Source organism: Myotis brandtii, unplaced genomic scaffold, assembly GCF_000412655.1.
Source record: "Myotis brandtii unplaced genomic scaffold, ASM41265v1 scaffold862, whole genome shotgun sequence".
Lineage (NCBI taxonomy): Eukaryota > Metazoa > Chordata > Mammalia > Chiroptera > Vespertilionidae > Myotis > Myotis brandtii.
This window is the reverse complement of record NW_005371513.1, coordinates 106285-111268: the sequence shown is the minus strand read 5'-3', so window position 1 is coordinate 111268 and position 4984 is coordinate 106285.

The window sequence follows — 4984 nt, the reverse complement described above, 5'->3', positions numbered from 1 at the left end:
AAAAATAAATAAATAAATGTTACCATGAACACACTTACTGAGTGCCACGTTCTGTGCTAAATACTGTAGAAGCATGATCTCATTTCATCTTTATAACAACCCAGTGAAGTTAGCATTATTATCATCACTTTACAAATGAAGATACAGAATCAGAAGTTAAGCAGTATAGTCATAGGTGGTGGACTAAGATTCAAACAAACATCTGACTTCAAAGTCTACATTCTTTTTAATACTATGCTATATTGTAAGAAAATTGGCCCTAATATCCCATTTCTTAAATCTTTTTAATGAAAAACCACTTACATACACAATTGTTCTATTTCAAAAAACTTATTTCTTCTCCCGCCTTTACACATTCTTTGTTACCATTCTGAAGTTCTATGAAAACATTAAATATAGCAGGAATTTATAACTACGATTCCTTGTTGCTCTCATTCATACAACATAGAATGGCAAAGAAGATACATATTCATATGATTGGATAATTTGCCTCGAGTGAGCCTACATTGGATTGTACGGTATATAACACTGACATCTAGGATACAGATCTGTTTTAGGGCTGACAAGACCACCTACTTCCACACCCCTCATTTTACAAAGAGGGAAATTGAAATAAGCTGACTTGCCAGTTAGAGCAGAGAAAACTGGCACTTGAAACTAAGTCTCCTGACTTAGTGACTCTACTCCTCCACAGTGGGTCCCTGAGGTAATTCCTAGGTGACAGATATGGAGGCAGTCTTTTGCCCTCAAGCTACTATTACCTTTGAATACAGAATCTGCTGATGGAAATTAAAAAGGAGACTCAAGGTTGATGGACTTGGTCATTTTGTTGTATCCTAGGATGGAGATGTGATCAGGAACTTTATCCATACACAAAGAGCCAGGCATATTTGACCCACCATTCAGCCAGATTACAACCATCCTTGCTTCATTTGCTTTATTTTTGCCATTCTCCACTTCTGATAGCATTTTCCACTTTCCACTTGTCTCACCCAATAATCATTAATTAAGTAGCAAATAAGATTTTTCCACCATTTAAAACCTAATTACATAATCAAAACATCATCTGGGCTGTCTCTTTACACCCAGTAGACACAATAGAAATTCATGTTATCTACCTAACCCTAAATCATAACGGTAAGTCCTATAGTTCAAGTTAAATACAATACTTTCCAATGGCAAACATCAATGACTAATACATTATGGAAGTTCCAAACAGGGCAGGGAAGCAGTCTTTTCTGTGCCTCAAGTTAGGCATATTTAATTGCTTGTTGATAGAGAACACAATATAGCCTAATGATGAATGGAACCAACTTATGGGTCTTCTGGAGAAGAGTGATGGAAACCAGGCATGGAACATATCATTTCCTGGAACCCAGTCCCTCAAAGTGAAAGTTTCTGAGAATGATAGTTAAGAGCAGATGTTTTTTCCTTTACCAATATGATGTTTTGTTAGTTTCGTTAACCAGGCAACACTGTCAGCAAACAATAAATATAGCCAGTTACACCTGTTCTTTATTAGGTTCTAAATGCTCTTATCACATGTTCAGTCTGTAAAAATGTTCTTGATTTGTCAGGTTAAAGTAACTGAAATGATAGAGCAAATACATTTTCATATGGCAACTGGGCTAAAAGTATTAGCTTTTAAGGTTAACAAAAGTTAGTGTGATCAGGCCAACATGACACAAAGAACAAGATAGTTCTCCCCTGTCTCGACCCTTTCTACCTTGGTCTAAAAGTCCTACTACTAGAGCAACTTCTCTGAAAAGCTCTTAGTTTCAATTCAGAAAGACAATCATTAAAACACTGGAACTTGCTCTGGGTGAGTCGGTGAGTGAGTCAGTGAGTGAGTGTGAAGGTCTAGGACATTACTGTACACTACTATAGACTTTATAAACACTGTACATTTGGACTACACTAAATTTGCAAAACATGAGATTAAATAAAGCACAGGAGAAAATAACATAACCAAGACATGCCATAAACATGAGATGTGGGAGGCTGCTGCTCACACAGCAAACTTTTTTTATATAAGTAGAAAGAATAGACTCTAAAATAACAGTAAAAACAGTATGCGCTATACTTTTATACAACTGGCAGCCCAGCTATGTTTAGACCAGCATCACCACAAACATAATGGCTGTATCACCAAGCAACAGGAATCGTCTGACTCCTAATAAATAATATTATGAGACCACCATCACATATGTGGTCTGTTGTTGACTGAGTGTCATTATGCAGTGTATGACTATATATATCAGAAACAAATTTTGGTCATCTAAATGACCAAATATATATTTTTCTTATAAATTACAATATCACAGATAGACAAATAATTATAAAAATAAAGGGTGAACTGCAAACTGATAAATGTTATAAAGAACAACAGAATTAAAAACTGGGCCCTGGCCAGTTTGGCTCAGTGGATAGAGCGTTGGCCTGCGGACTCAAGGGTCCGGGGTTCGATTCTGGTCAAGGGCATGTACCTTGGTTGCGGGCACGTCCCCAGTGGGGGGTGTGCAGGAGGCAGCTGATCGATGTTTCTGACTCTCTATCCCTCTCCCTTCCTCTCTGTGAAAAATCAATAAAATATGTATTTTAAAAAAAAACAAAAAACAAAAAAAAAACTGGTAAATATTGAAAGATAAATATCACATGATCTCACTCATTTGTGGAATATAATGAACATTATAAACTGATGAACAAAAATAGATACAGAGACAAATAAGCATCAAACAGACTGTCAAACTTCAGTGGGAAGGCAGGGGAGGGGTGGTGGATGGGGGTAAGAGATCAAACAAAGGACTTGTATGCATGCATATAAGCATAACCAATGGACACAGACACTAGGGGGGCGAGGGCATGTGCTAGGGGGGCGGTTGGCTGGGGGAGATCAATGGGGGAAAAAGGAGACATATGTAATACTACATGCAATACTTTAAACAATAAAATAAGACTTTAAGAAAAAAACAAAAACAAAAAACTGGTAAATACTATCAAGGACAACAAAATTACAAATGGATAGATGTGATGAAGTGCTCTGAGAGCATATAGTAGAGAAATCTGACCTTGTCTAAACATGCGAGGGCCAGTTTCAAAGGAAACTTTTGCTCGTGGTTCCCGAGCTATATGCCAAAGTGCCTGGAGTACAGCAACAAATTTACAAGAGTGCCCTGGGTTTAAATTTCTAAGGGAAATAGTAATATTTGATGTCTGTTAGATAGCATGTGAACTAGAAGCTCAGGGTAGTTCAATTTCAATGTTAGATCATGGCACGTTCTTTTTGAAGACACATCTCTGTGATGCTGATTTTTTGGTGGACAGTTGCTGTGATAAAAACTAGCACCACATGGAAAAGGAAATGAGGATGGAAGTGTCCAATCTGATTCCAAGGTATGAGAAACTACAGTGCCCAACAGGCATTTACATCCCATTAGTAAGTAATTGTGGAAAGAAAATTGCCACTTTTTGTTTTAATTAATATGTATTATTTCTTCAAACAGCTACTAAATTGTTAGAAAATATTTATTAAGTACTAGAGGCCTGGTGCATGAAATTCATGCACGGGGGGTGGGAGGGTGTCCCTCAGCCAGGCCTGCACCCTTTCCTATCTGGGATCCCTCTCACACTGGGATCCCTCTCACAATCCGGGACTGCTGGCTCCTAACCACTCACCTGCCTGCCTGCCTGATAGCCCCTAACTGCTTCTGCCTGCCAGCCCCTAACTGCTTCTGCCTGCCAGCCTGCCTGCCTGCCTGCCTGATAGCCCCTAACTGCTTCTGCCTGCCAGCCCCTAACTGCTTCTGCCTGCCAGCCTGATCGCCCCCTAACCGCTCCCCTGATGGCCTGATTGACGCCTAACTGCTCCCCTGCTGGGCCGATCGCTTCCAACTGCCCTTCCCTGCCAGCCCGATTGCCCCCAACTGCCCTCCCCTGCAGGCCTGGTCACCCCCAAATGCCCTCCCCTGCCAGCTTGGTTGCCTCTAACGGCACTCCCTTGCAGGCCTGGTCCCCCACAACTGCCCTCCCTCTGTCAGCCTATTTGCCCCCAACTGCCCTCCCCTGCTGGCCATCTTATGGCGGCCATCTCGTAACGACGTTGCACGAGGGCATCGCTCGAGGGTGTGATGCCACCTAGGCTTTTATTATATAGGATTGTTTGGATCTAATTTAATAAATAGAATTATTAGATACAGTATTTCTTTTGGACTAGCATGGTTGTGAAAATATTTACTGAGATGCTAAGGAAATCTTTAGCCTTTGGGAGTCTCTGTATTAAGCTAAGATCTGAAGGATGAATAGGCATTTCAAACACCAGTAGAAGGAGCAAAGGACAGAAAAGACAGGGTTCCCAGTCTTAAAGACATTATACTCTAGTTAGGGAGGCAAAACTAAAAGATAAAAAGTTTTAAAACAATTTAATGTTTAATATTTGCAAAAATCTTTCATATCTTTTCTCGTGAAATTATATTGTGTGTGTCTATTTCCACTCTAAATTGAGAACCCCTAGCCTAGAAACTTATATCCCTGCACACAGATACAACACAGTTTGCATTCAGAAAGTATTTCTGGGTCAATCGCACTTCTTTTTTTTCTCCAATAGCAATTTTATAGCTTTAGCCTATGTTACGCTTTTCTCAGAAATGAAACCTCCAGCCCTGGCCAGTGTGGCTTAATGGTTGAGCATCGACCTATGAACCAGGCGGTCAAAGTACGATTCCCTGTGAGGGCATGCCCGGGTTTCAGCTCGATACCCAGTAGGGGGCGTGCAGAAGGCCGATGATCAATGATTCTCATCATTGATGTTTCTATCTCTCTCTCCCTCTCCCTTACTTTCTGAAATCAATAAAAATATTTTTTAAAAAGAAATCAGGTTTCACTGTATTTGCATTTTAAAAAAATATATATTTTTTTTATTGATTTCAAAAAGGAAGGGAAAGGGAGAGAGAGATAGAAACATCAATGATGAGAGAGAATCATTGGT